The following is a 14,789-nucleotide window of genomic DNA, read 5'->3' on the forward strand; positions in this document are numbered from 1 at the left end:
ATTTTACTCAAGCATCTTGCAGAAATATCTATCTTTGGAACACAGTACAAGAATGGAGTCCTGTGAGAATTCTGAGAGATTATGAGAAAACTCCAGAAAACAAGACAAGAGTCCTGTGATGTCAGTTTCTTCAAAACACAGAATTGTTCTTGGAATGTGTTTGTGTGCTCCTCCAGGAGCATCAGATAGGGGGGATTTTTCTTCAGCTGTTGATGTTCATGTGCCTCTATAGAAAAGCATGCCTTTACCATGTGTGGCTTGACCTTGTGATTGTACACTTTACTCATGTTACTCTGAACCCTCAAAGTATACATTATCTGAGGCTCTGAATAAAGTTGGCTATTGTATGAGACTTCAGTCTGCTTCGTTTTTAGCCTTTGCTCTCCCAGGTTCATGCTGCCAACTAGACTGGTAAACAGTTACCACTGTAACCAATACTGTATAAAATGCCGATTCTTAGATATTCTTATCAACAGTGTGTATTCTTTATAAAAATATCAGAGGAGCAACAGAGGTTAAAAAGTTAAAGATCAGGGCCAGCAAGATGGCTGGCTCACTAGGTTAAAAGCACTTTCTAGGCAAGTTTGGAGACCAGAGTTTGATCCTTGGAAGAAGGAAAACTCCACAAGTTGTCTGACCTCCACACTTGAGCATGGCATACATGCCTGCACCCAAAAACACACTATGTACATATGCACACAATTATGATAAACTCTATTTTTTAAAAAGAGCAGTAGAACCTTGGAGCTTCTGGTGGTTTAAGTGAGAATGTTCCCAAAGAACTCTTTAGAAGGATAGAAGGTGTGACCTTGTTGATGGTATGGCTTAGTTTGAAGAGGTGTGTCACTGGGAGTGGGCTTTGAGATTTCAAAAGCCCATAGCAAACCGAGTGCCCCACACCATCCTCTCAAAGGCCTGCCAATGGGGAATCAGGATGCAAAAGTGTCAGCTACTACTCTGGTATCATGCTGTCTTCACACCTGCTGCAATGCTCCCGCTATAATGACTAGCCCTTTGAAACCATAAGTAAGCCCCCACCTAAAAGCTTTCTTTATAAGAGTTGTCTTGTTTTGGATTGTGTGTGGGAGGGTGGGTAAAGTGGGGGTGGATGGAGAGGGGAACACCCTTATAGAAGGGAAGGGGGAGGGGTTAGAGGGCTGATGGACAGGAAACTGGGAAAGGGAATAACATTTGAAATGTAAATAAGAAATACCCAATTTTTTTTTTTTTTAAATAAGGGGGAAAAAAGTTGTTTTAGTCATGGTGTCTCTTCACAGCAATAGAGCACTAAGACAGAGCCTAAATCCTGGTTCTTTTACTTGTCACATGCCTTTACACCAGTGTTTATCAACCTGTGGATCAAGACCCCTTTCCAATTGGTTGCATATCAGATATTTACATTATGATTCATAATAGTAGCAAAATTGGAGTAATGAAGTAGCAATAAAAATACTTTTATGGTTGGGGTCACCACAACATAAGACACTGTATTATAGGGTCGCGGCATTAGGGAGGTTAAGAACTTGCACTATTGAAGTCTGTGTCTGCAGTTCACCTGACAATATAGATAAAGAATGTACCTAACCCTGTGAGGAGAAACTGAAGCAATGTACTAACTACCCGAGGAATGTGGCATGTTCTTGTTCTTGCTGATGTTTGATGAGACAAATAGTGTTGCCTTTCAATTTTTTTTCTTATTGATAAATCTGAAAATTTCTTCCACATTTATTGAACATTTGTATTTTCTCCATGAGCTTTTCCCATTTCTACTTGCACAGCCTTTTTTATTAGTTTGGAAAACCTCATTATTTAATGAGATCCTTATCTGTCATAAAGATAAAAACTTTATTTTTGAGGCGGGTTATTAATGTCATACCTTCCTCACACTAACTGTCCTCCCCCCTAATTCTAAAACACTGGGATTACAAGTGTGCATGTACCACCATGCCCATCTTAATATCAACTGATATGATTGCCATACTTCTTCAAAGATTACCAACCAAGATAAAGCTGTTACTGACTTGGCTAATCTTGGTTGTCAACTGATTACATCAACTGAAAAATCCAAGCAGCTAGGCACACCTGTGAGGGATTTTTCTTGATTTGAGCATTTGAAGTGGGAAGACCCACTCCAAATCTGGATTATTTTAAGATAGGAAGACCCATGCTAAATCTGGGCCACACCTCCTAGTGACGGTCCACAGAAACAGAAGATGGCTATTTGCCTGCTTGCTTTCTCTCTTTCTCATGAGCTCATCTACTCCTTCACTGCCTTTAGAACATACTTTTCAGGACGGGAGAGCAGCCTTCTGAACAGAACTACTACTAGATTCTTCACCTTTCCATCTGGTGATAGCAATTTCACTTTTAAAAAGACTCAATTTTCTTAAATTACAGAATTCTTAATATAGTCCTGAAAACTGACATCCAGCCTGTAGTAAAATTAGTAATTAGTGCTTATGAAATTTCATGACAAAGAATGTTTAAAAAACATTATAACCAGATCCCATTTCTATATCGAGAATGATGTTAGCAACCTTACGAGAAAGAGGAATTATCATAAAGCTTCAGCCATCAACAGTGAGGCAGAGGAGAAAATATGGTCTACATTGAATCAACCAGCAGAGTGTAATGGCTATCTGGAAACCGGCCAAAATTTAATGTTATCTCCAGAACATGGAAGCTTAATGTATCATATTACTGAGCTACTTAGAGAGCAAATCATGATAAACTCATCTTAAAGACTCAACTCCATAAAGAAAATCACATTAAATGATAACTATTTAACTACATAATGAGGTTATTTCACAATTGTCATTGTTTTGGGATTTTTTTGGCAAGAGAGGAAAAAACAAAATTTGTCAGTTTGGCTCTTCATCCAAATGTAATTGCCAGTTCTGTACTAGGGACTATACCGACAAGGCGGAAGCTATTAGTGCCTAGTATTTCATTCTACTGCCATCCACACACTAGGCTCTGGGGCTCTAATTCAATAAAGCCAAATCTACTGTCCTAGGTAAGAAAAAAGATGAAGAAAGATAATTCTAATTAAGCAATTGATAATTATCATTATCAAATAATGAGTTTTAAAACACACGACAAGCTCTCCTTTTCCGCAGTCAATCCTCTCTTATCACAAGGAAAACATGAGCTACCAACTTCATACTTGTAGGACTTTATAAGTAAATTGTTATACTAGAAAACTACTTCAAATGAAATAAAATAAAAGATACCTCCTGCATCAGCTGGCTTTTTTATATAACCCAAGGCCTCCTGCCTAAGGATGACATCACTCACAGAAGTCTGAGCTCTCTCTTGAACCAATCAGTAATCAAACTGCTCACAGACATTCCCAGGACAGCCTGATGCAGGCAGTCTCTCAACTGGAAAACCCATTTCTAAGATAAATCTAGACTTGTATTAAGTTAGCAACTAACAAACACTCTATTTGGTGTCAAAAGGAAAACATGTATATATTCATAGCTACATTTATTTATGTACATATCTATTTACGCACAAACCCACAAGTATATAATACCTCGATAAGGACACAAACTAGTAATATGGCTTCCAAAGAAGGGAGATGAAGAGTTGAGAAGTCTTCAGTCTTTTGTATTAGAGTTGAGTCAAAACAAAAGTAAATGGTAATCAGCCATACTGATTATATATTGATTGTATACTGGTATAAGAATACAGAGCAATTTCTCCTATTTAAATTAAAAAAAAAAACTAGTTTATGTGGAGAGAGACTGCACACACACACGTGTGTGTGTGTGTGTGTGTGTGTGTGTGTGTGTGTGTACACTAAGAAGACTTGTGGGCATTTGTTTTTTTTTCTTCCACTATGTAAGTAGGTCAAGGGGACCGAACTAAGGTCATCAGGCATCAGGCTTGGTGGCAAGTGCCTTTATCTGTTGGTCCATCTTGTTGGCCCTACTTAAATATTGAACAGGATGGGGTATAGGTTGGAGGCAGAAGCATCTGCCTACTATGCACCAGTCCCGTGGGTTAATCTCTAGTACTGGGAAAAATAACATACTTGAACGATTTCTCATTTCCAAACATTTCACCTTAACATTTAAATTTGTGTTACAATATCTTGCTTCTTTTTAAGTATATCAATTATGCTCTAGAAAAAAATATTCCTCAACTCTAGTCAAATTAGATAGGTTCCTTTATATTTTTGTAAGAACTGTTTCAAATAAGTAATGTTTGATACAATATTATGAACCACATATTAAAATTTTCATAGTATAGGAATTTAAAACTGCATCTCCATCGGTCAAGAAAACACACAATGACAGACATTAAGCACTGGCTGTTTCAGATATTTGATGGACACGCTATTTATTCCAAAGGTAAACATTAGGAATAGGTGACAACAGATGCCAAGAAGTTGTCTGGTACTGTCTGCAGACAAAAATCTACAGACATGGTTCTTCCAAATCAATAGAGACAGCCTGAGTTGTAGAAAGGGGTCAATGTGCTTTCTCAGGAAGGAAAATTCTCTATCTTTTCATTATGAGGAAACATTAGAAAACAAAATAGAGAATTGCTAATAGTTTTTAAGTGTGTTTTCTTCTTAGTAAATATATTCAGACAACACCCAAGGAGTTTATAGGAGAAATAAGCAACAAGCAAAGAGACATTTTCTATGTGCGAAAGCTATCATGTCCACGATTTAGACAAGAAAGCAGACTAGGAGTGTAAAACCTACTTGGACTACAGTGCCAATGGATTAGTAACACGACCTCAAAAGAACTGTGGTTAAGTTTCACAGCCTTTATCAGATTTCTAACAGACTTCTTTTAATGTGTAAAAACCAGTTTTGCCACAAAATCAGTTACTCAGGTTTCAACAGAACAAGAGGCAATTTTAAATGTAGACCTCTAGATCCTAGAATCTAGAAACAAGGAACTACTTTTTCTGTCTGGCTGCTACCCATCATCCCTACTTACTACAGCATAAACAAAGCCCATCATTAAAGCTTAGAGCTTTTAAGCCTTCACAAACATTTCCGATGTGATTTATGTAGGCAATAATATTTCTCCTTCTATGGAGTTCATACAGGAAAGAATAAAAAAATGGGTGGGGTATATAACTCAGTGGCAGATCACCTACCTAGCAAAACTGAGGTCCTGTAATCCAATCCCCAGAACCCCTTCCCAAAGGGAAGAAACTATAAACTATTAATAAAACTTTTAATACTTTGCACACGGGAATTCTGTCAAACCATGGAAAGAGAAGCGATACATTAGGTTTTAGGGTAATCAGCTAACTGCTTTTTTTTTCTCATTAAATATACAGTTAAGATCTAATCTATTTAAATGAACATCACCTACTTAGATTAGCTTATCTATTAAGAGTGCGTTATCCTTTTAGGTTACCAAAGAATTGCTTTGAGCCAAACACAGGTCCTCCCAGTTAACAATTTAAGGAGAGAAAGGTGCTTTAAGTGCAAACACTTAAGGCGAGTATTCAATCATTCTACTTAAGATCTATACAGGTCTCCTCACTCCCGGTGAATTCACCGTTCTGCTTGTCACTACTTCCCCACGTGCAACTCACCTCAATGACACGGGACCTGAATCAGAACAACAGTGACGACCATAAGCACCAGTCTAAATGCGGCAGGGTCTTCCTATAGGACTTAAGGCAGAGGCACCACGGTGCATTTTGAAAATGACATGCTGTAAGAGAAAGCCAAGTCTACCCAGCAGCCCAGACTGCGACTCCTACACCTGACACTGGTCTCTAGCTGACGCGTCAGGCTTGGTCACCGTCGGGTCAGGCACAGTGCTCTGGGACCGGCCCTGGCTACGCGGACGAAACAAACACAGCGGTTCCTGACCCCTTGGAAACGGCGGCTGCACAGGGTGAGTTCCTGGGTACCGCCCCCAACTTCACAGGTCGAGGTGGCTTGGACCGGCGCGGACCCGCAGCGTGTGGGACTGGAAGGCTACCTTCCGCCCAAGTCCTTCCGCCTCGCCACAGTGACTATGGTGCGGAGAACTGCACAGGCTCAAGGTAAGGACACCGCACGTTGCCGCCCTGAAACCATAGCGGTACAGCTGAGGAAAGGGGAACGGCCCGCGCGTCACTGTCGCTGGCGTGTGACGTCAGCGCGCAAGAGTCAACTTGTAGCTGTGCTGCAGGGGAGGAGCCAGGAAGCGTGGTGGGCGGGGCCAGGCAAGCCTACCCGCGGTAGATGCAAGGGCCGGGCGGGACTAGCGGGGCGGGCTTCTGGGAAAGGCGGGGTTACGGACTAGGAAAGCGAATGGGGCCGGGCCAACAGCAAGCAGCTGAGCTGGCGGGGAGCGTGGAGGACCAGAGGCGGGCCTAGAGGAGAAAGAAGGCGAGGAAGAAAAGGGTGGATAGGTGCAAGCTAGAAAGGGCGGAATGGGGGCTAGGCGGAATCGGGGCTAGGCGCAGTAAGCCGGGGAGGCGTAAGGCAAAATCGGGGAGGGACTAAGGGAGTGGGGCAGGGCATCGGTAAAGGGTGGGGCCATCTGAGAGTGTTTCAGCCAAAGCTGCTAGGCAGTCGGGAGACTAGAGGGGGTGACTGAACAAGTGCATAGGTGCAAGCACGGAGGACTCGAGGCGGGGCTGGTGGAGACGGGAGGAACTCCAGGGGTTAAACACTCCAAGTACCACGAGGAGAGCTTGCGTTACTGAAGGAGGGTGTGAGAGAGGGGTGTTAGTAGAAAAATGTAAAAGAATTAGGCTGAGTGAAGGCGGGAAATTCGCTCGGGAATAGGATTCAGACTGAAGAAAGCATATTAATTTTCCCACGCGGTACACAGATAAGGTATTTTTAATTTGAGTGCTCATTACTTAACTGAGGATGCCAAATATTTACAAGTAGTTTTTGTTTAAATGCAAAGCCTTTTAAAAAGTTATTTTGAGGGACTGGAGAAACAGCTGTTAAGACAGAGGATCAGGGATTGAGTCCCAGAACCCTGGTCTGGTTAGCTCACAATAAACCTCTGGCTTCTGCAAGCACTGGCACAGTGCTTTGTGCAATAAAACGAAGCAGTTTTATCTTTAATTTTTAAAATACAAAGTTACAGGGCTGGAGAGATGGCTCGGTGGTTAAGAGTACTGACCAGAGGTCCAAGTCCCAACAACCACAAGGTGGCTCACAACCATCCGTAATGGGATCTGGCGTCCTCTTCTGGTGTATCTGAAGACAGCTACAGTGTACTTATATAGAATAAATACATAAGTCTTTTTTTAAAAGGGGGAGGGAGGGAACTGGAGAGATGGCCCAGCGGTTCAGAGCACTGACTGCTCTTCCAGAGATCCTGAGTTCAATTCCCAGCAACCTCATGGTGGCTCACAACCATCTGTAATGAGATCCGATGCCCTCTTCTGGTGTGGCAGCGACAGTGTACTTATATATAATAAATGAATAAATCTTAAAGAAAAAAGATGCTTTAAAAAAACTTGCAAGCAAGACTCTCATAGGGGTAAAACTAAACTCTAACGATAAGTAAATAGTCGAAAAAATTACAAAATAAAAATGAAATGAAGGATTGCATATTAAAAACATACAAAGTTACAATATTTTATGTTTACTGTGTGTATGCTTTATACTAAAGGGACTGACGGTGGTACAACAGACTAAAAAACACTCGGTGCAGGAATTGAAACAGTTGAGAACAAACCTAGTGTCATCCTGAGTAGCTCTACTCAGTAAACTAGTGGATGACACTCCTAGAAAGTCCACACTTGCAGCAGGAACAGGATAGTGTCTTTGTATACAGCCACAGTTGCTGACTGTGTTGTCCATTCATGTGTTGACTCTACAGAGGTTGCACAGACCTTGCCTGAGATCTGAGGTCAGATGATTTAGATAGGATAACTTGAACTCCTTCTTTCTCTTTTCCCATCCCTTCCCCACCCCACACACTCAAGACAATTTTTCTAGGTTCAGGAGCTTATAATTATTTCTAACTTGGAAATAGATTAGGGGTTTCTTTGCCAGATAGTGACACTGCAAATCACCCAAGCTAGTACACTAAAAAAAAAAAAAAGTTGAGCTTCAGCTGTTTTTTTATTATTTGTTTTATGTCTATGAGTACACTGTTGCTGTCTTCAGAGACACCAGAAGAGGGCATCATCGGAACCCATTACAGATGGTTGTGAGCCACCACGTGGCTACTGGGAATTGAAGTCAGGACCTCTGGAAGAGCAGTCAGTGCTCTTAACCGCTGAGCATCTCTCCAGCCCAAGATTCAGTTCTTCAATCTCCACACAAGTACAAAAGACTTATTTTCCATATGTGTTTGCTTCTAATCTTTAGCCCCATCCAACTCCAGCTGGCAGGAATTTTTCTATCTAAAGAACAACTCTATTTCTATCCACATAACGCTGTCCGGCAAAGTGAGGGGGCAACACTGCCATGTGCTAATCTAAGTAAACCCCTTTCTGCGGCTTGCATAGAGAATGGCTAGTTGGTTATGTCTGAAGATAATGCTTTAGGCAGCTGTCAAGCTGTTGCTGGGAATAGAAATTGCTAGTCTTTCTAAAAGCATGTTGTCAATGTGTACACTCTTCACTTTAGAATTTCACTTCCTGAAGCATGGAGCCAAAAAGGAACATGTGGAATTGACTATGATAAGCGGATAACCTAGAAACCATTTAATTGTCTACCAAAATTGATTCGGTCACAAGATATTTAAACAGTGAAATATCCCAAAGCTAAATAGGATCCATTTTTACTGTTATTTCACCTGTTATGTTGATGTATTTTTGAGGAAAGAAGGGATTAGAAAGGAAAAGTCACTAGGTTTTAGTCTTCTTAAGTATTCTAGTGGATATTCCTTTTAAACAAATGTAGTTTTGCTCCTTGGAACAATCTAGTACTCAAGTGTACAAAAATATTTCTATGTTCATAAAGAATACTCATGTATGTATGCATAGTAGTACTAATCTTTTAAAATGAGTTAAGATACATCTATTTATGGTATATGGTACACACATAAATAATTCAACAATATATCTTGAACATCTCTCTAGAAAACATCAAACTCCTGTCAATATGAGGATTCCATGACCAGCAGACTGGGGAGGAGCCTTAACAGATAACATGCTTGCTGTAAGCAACTGTAGTTCGGATCTCTAGAACCCATGTAAAAAGACTGGATAGTCCTGTTGGTTGCCTGTGTCCCAGCAGAGACAGATTATTCATGGACAAGCTGGCTGGAATTGGTGAAGTCCATAACCACTAAGAGACCTTCCCTTGAGAAAGCAGAGAGCAGCTGAGGAAGATACCTTATGTCATCTTTGTGCTTCTATATGCACATAATAATGTACACCTCTCCGTGTTTGCCCATAGATTCAAACACACATGCCACACACAACACACTTGCAAAAAACAGTTCATGATATGGATGTATTAAAATCTACTTGTTTCTAACCATATCGTATACTTTAAAAAAATGTTAATTGAAATGAAATTACACCACTTCCTCCTCCTTTCCCTCACTCAAACTCCTCCCATGTATTCCCTCAACTTGATGGCTTCTTTAATTATACTTGTTACGTGTATGTATGCACAGATATATGTAAACAGAACTTATTTGGTTCATTGTATGTATATGGCTTCAAGGCTGACCACTCTATATTTAATATCCAACCAAGGGGCTCTTCCCTGGAGAGTGTAATTCTCCAGCAGTCATTAGCTGTCGCTCATTGTCTAGGGATGAAACACCACTGAAATTTTCTGCTCCCCACTCCAGCATGTCCATTGATATTACCATTGTCCTAGTTGTTATAAAGCCATTTCTAGGAGAGTCCATTTCATAGATGACTTCCTGGAATTTTGGCTCTTACAATCTTTCCATCCCCTTCTGAGATATTTTGAATCATGGATGTAGATATATTCATTGGGGTTGTGCTCCCCACAATCCGTTGATTTCTGTACTGTGCCCATTTCTGGTTTTCTGTGATGGTCTCCATTTGCTGTAAAAAAAAGGTTTCTTTGATGGTGTTAATACACTTTTATTTCTAAGGGATTCCTAAAGGCAGGTTTACTAAGTCAAATGAATGTTTGTTTGTATGTATGTATGTATGTATGTATGTATGTATGTATGCATCTCCCACTTTAGCACTGCTATACTTTGGATACATATTGTTGGATAGCAAATTATCTTTAAAAATTAGGGGCCTCACATTATGTGAACTGGCACTCAACGATGGTTCTACCCTGTAGTTCTGCTGCTGCTCCACAGCCTGGATGAAGATCATGCATTTAGCATCTCAGTTAGTGGTTACAGTTCCCTTGATGCTCCCAAAAGCTTCATTCACATGGTAAGATCCTTGGTGTCTTCCAGTCTCCTCACATGACTGCTCTCGGCATGGTGACATCAGTGATGGTTTTTCCACAGCAGCTGCCTTCAAATAAGGCAGAAGTTGCCAATCCTTTTGAAGCCTAGGTCTAAAAAAAGTCTGGTGTCATTTGGGTCATGTTTTTGGTTTTAAACAAAAAGGCATACAGAGAGGCAACATTTATTGGGGTGAGAATCAATGTCCACCATATTTAGAAGTTATGTTCAATATCTTGGGTTATCTTTATACAAAATGTGTCTAGAAGTGGACTCATAGTCCCTGTGTATTTGTCTTGATTTTGCCTCGATTGCCTTTCATAGGCTGTGCTACTAGAAGTCAGTTTAGTGCTGCGTTGGCTCAGCCAGTAAAGGTGCATTCTGCCAATCTCAATGACCTGAATTCAATCCCAAGGACCTAGCTGGTGGAAGAAGAGAACTCTCACAAGTTTTCCTCTGACATCCACAGGTAATGCTTATAATGTACATATGTACACTCACATGATAAATAAAACAATAAAGTAATAATCATAGTAAAATATAATAATAAAATAAAATCATAATCATAATAAAAATCAAATCATAGTAAAATCATAATCATAACAAAATAAAACATAATAAAAAAGATTAGGTAATCTGTTTATGAAATGAAGAAGCTAATAGTTTGCCATGGAATAAAAACTAATGTTTTCTGCTCGTCTCACTAAAATGTCTTCTTTATGGTGTCTTTGGCCCCATGGAAAAATTAAATTACATATGGTCAATCCTGTCAGTCTGTCTCCTTTCTTGCCATGCAGATCCTCAATCCCCAGTTATGAAATAACTTAAATTTTCTTTTGCTTTAGAGCCTTAATTCATCTGAAATTACTTCCTGTAATTACCACATGAAAACCATCTTTGTATTCTTTTTGGAGGGAAACTAGATATTCCTTTGTCACTGACTGGAGATAGAATATTTCATATATTACCATTTATATTGCATTTATTTCTATATTTCTCTTCAGTGTCTTTACTGGTCTTTACAGAGGTCTTGGTTCATTTTCTGTTGTTGCTATAGAATGACTACCTGACAGGGAGTAACTTTTAAGGAAAAATTATTTAGCTAGTCATAATATAGAAACTCCATCTTAACATGGAAATAGAGCAGAAACAGGTAGGTACATGGAGAAAAAGCAAGAGAATTGACCTTGCTTTACAACAACTTGCTATGGAAATAGTCTGTGAGAGCAGACCTCTCATGAGGGTAGCACCTTCTTGAAACAAACACCTATTAGAGGAAATACTACTGCCAGCAAGATGGCTGAGTGGGCAAAAGCACCTTAACAATGAGTGTGAGCCCAGGAACCTAAGCTGGACGTGGTGGGTAGTGGCATGCTCCTGTAACCTTAGCAACTCATAGTGTGGCATGGGAGGCAATGATAGCACAATAGCAGAAACAAAACAAGAGACACCAACTCGCCAACTCTTTACACTGTTACACAATTCAATATCAGGGTGTTCTTTTGTTTTTCGTTTTATTTTTTAAATTTTATCCATTTTTATATTTTTCAAGATAGGGTCTCCCTGTGTACCCGTGGTTGGTTTAGAATTCACTATACCAACTATATGTAACCAGGCTGCCCTTAAACTTGTGGCAAGCCTCATATCTCTGCTCCCCTAAGCTAAAGACTTAGCCCTTTGACAGGGCTGGGGTCACAGGCTACACCTCCGTGCACTATTGAAAGACTGAGGCTTTGGCTGCACAAAATGAGAAAGGAATCATTTCATGACTGTTTTTGACAACATGGTTGTATTATGATGCAAGGCAGGATTTTGTAGAAAAGAATCATCTAAGACTAGAAAATTCTTTGCTTTTCCACGGGCCTCAGAAGTAACCAGGCATGCAAAGCTGCTCAGGATAACGGGATTTATCTTAGGGGTAAAAAAGACAAAGGACGAGAAAGAGGCATATTTTACTACATCCTCAAGACTGCTGGTGTCAGGAGAAAATCATAAAGGTAGACTTATGCTAAGAGTCTCCTGTGGTTTGCTTTGTTCTTGCGTGGTGCTGGACATAGAAATCCAGGGTCTTATCCACACTAGGCAAATGGTCTACCACCAAGCTACATGTAGCCTCTGGTTTCTTCCTTTCTTTCCCTTTCCTTCCTTCCCTTCTTTCTAGAACAGGCTTCCCTCAAACTCACCGAGATCGCTGCCTCTGTCTTCCTCCCAAGTGCTGGGACTGAAGGCATGTGTGCACCTGGTTTCTTATTTCAAGGAAAGTCCATAGCAGCATAAAAGGAATAATCCAGAGGAAACACATGTGCTTCCTGGTGCTCTTTTGGCTTCTTTTGACAGGTTTTAAAAAATACAACCCGGTACTCTCAAAGCAGGAAAACTACTGACATGGGGAAAGACTTAGCCCTTTCGCAGGTTGTAGGCACTATTTATTTATCTTCCTTTGGCCAAGGTACCAGGAAGACTAATGGACAGGTTATGGTACATTTGGCAGAAATACACTTGCAGTGTGAGTTCATCTTTTTTTTTTTTTTCCTTTTTCTTTCTTAGGGACCTAAACCAATTAGTTGGCTGGTATGGGGAGGGAAGAGCCAATCTAAATATTAACAGGGTTTGGTTATTATTCCTGCTTTAGCTCAGTTCTACCAACAGCAAAATCCAACTTAAAAGAGAAACCGACCTTTGCAGATAAATTACTTTTCTGTGTCTCTGAGTATTTCCGGTATATTAGAATGTATACTAAGATGTTATGCTGTAAAAAGCTGAATTAAGTATTCCAGGACTGGTAGCATATTTTACCTCCCCCCAAAGACACCCTTGTCTGTCTGATCCCTAAATCAATAAATTAGGTTAGGGAAGGACTCTGCCTATCACCGAAGACTTTGAAGATGGAGTAAAGGAGCTGAGAAAATTCAAATGTTTTCTAATTATCTACAAAAGCACCAAGGTTGATTTTCCCCTAGGGCCTCTAGAAGGAAACCACCTGACCAACCTTGATTTTAACCAGTGAGACCTGTGTCAGAATTTTAGCCTCTAGAACTCTAATAGAATACATCTGCATAGCAACAGGATCGTCGCACAAACTCCCATTAGCTCTAAGAATATTGACAGTCAGGCTGGGGTTTCAGTTTGTTTTTTATAAGTATAAAAATTCCTTATTGAGAATTATCTCTGCCATAAGAAGATCACTCTTAAAGGGTCCATAAGCTCCTCAGTTAAGGAGGCTCCCTTCCATAGGACAAGAGATGGAGCAAGTGTGCAAGGGTCCATGCCATAGCACTTACACTGCAGTGCCAGGGATGTCCTGACGCTGTCTTCCAACTCAGGTCTGCTAACGAAGAGATTTGTTGTCAGTGGATTTTTCTGATAATAATCTCAGAGGAGGAATCACAAAGAAAGTGATTTCTCAGGTGTAAATGATGAAGCTACCACACAGCACATTATCTGAGCTTCAGAAAGGCTTACGGCTAATCTGGAAACAGTTAAAATTATTTCTGCGAGGAGAGTGAAATTGAGAACTACTAGTGTAGTTGGATGTATACCAGAAATAAATATTTTACTTCTGTCAAGCTGGAGGTAGAACACAGTGCTTCTGGTATGCCATAAACCGTGCCCAACACGTTTTAAAATAAATATTTTTTCTCACAAATTACTGTGTATTACAAAAAAAACCAAGTGTACAAGTAGACAGTTCTCTTGTCTACTTAAAAGAGTGATCTTTCACAAAAGAAAATAGTACAGAAGGAATCTGTCATCTTTATAGAAAACAGATCGATTGGCTATGACTACTGCTTAATAAATAAAAATCTAGATGTTCCTTATGCAAAAGAATCAGGCTACATGTTGGCAGTGAGAACCCGTCACTTTTAATATATGTAAGACAGTAAATATATGAGGACATTAGTATTCATTCGATGATATATAAATACACTTGAGACACTCAACCGAGACATGTCTAGTTCTGCCACCCAGTGGCGACTGCCATACTGTCCCATAGGTCTTGTTCAGTTATAAACATTGCACCTACCTGTTCACCAGGCTCTTGGGCAAGCTCGGGCCGAGGCCAGGCATTTGTACATGCACTCCCCTGCTGAGTCACAATACAGCTCCTTGAGCAAGGGGACAGGTTTCCTGTGTATTGTGACACGCGATAGGAACTCAGTATGTAAGACCACGTGGAACCCTCTTTTTTTTTTTTTTTTTTTTTGAAATGAGTGGTGTCTAAATTTGGGTTCATCGGGATTTTCTCTCTGGTGTTTTTTGTTAAGCACATAACCTATGACGGCGTGTGAGGCTGGGTGACACCTAACACACACTGCACATCATCACAGGTCCTGAAGCATCAGACGCGGGTCTGGAATCCGGGGCTCACACGCTCGCTTCAGCCTGCTTCGGCTTCGGTCCAGGTAGGACTGAGAGGAAGCCAGGCTTAGCCACGATGCCGGCGACCGCTCGCTTCCGAAA

The 14,789-nt window shown here is 40.5% G+C and overlaps 1 protein-coding gene across 15 annotated transcripts in view; it reads right to left on the reverse strand.

The window, feature by feature from the left end:
• Nucleotides 1-14,488, reverse strand: part of Nek1 (NIMA-related kinase 1) — a 128,327-nt gene extending 113,839 nt beyond the window's left edge. For 6 of the 15 annotated variants that reach the window (XM_063275220.1, XM_063275217.1, XM_063275219.1 and 3 more), the window contains exon 1: nucleotides 5,569-6,120. The gene's annotated coding sequence lies outside the window, so the exon portion shown is untranslated. 15 annotated transcript variants of the gene reach the window in all.
• Nucleotides 14,489-14,789: the final 301 nt, after the last annotated feature.

The sequence above is a fragment of the Rattus norvegicus genome, chromosome 16 (genome assembly GCF_036323735.1).
Source record: "Rattus norvegicus strain BN/NHsdMcwi chromosome 16, GRCr8, whole genome shotgun sequence".
Classification (NCBI taxonomy): domain Eukaryota; kingdom Metazoa; phylum Chordata; class Mammalia; order Rodentia; family Muridae; genus Rattus; species Rattus norvegicus.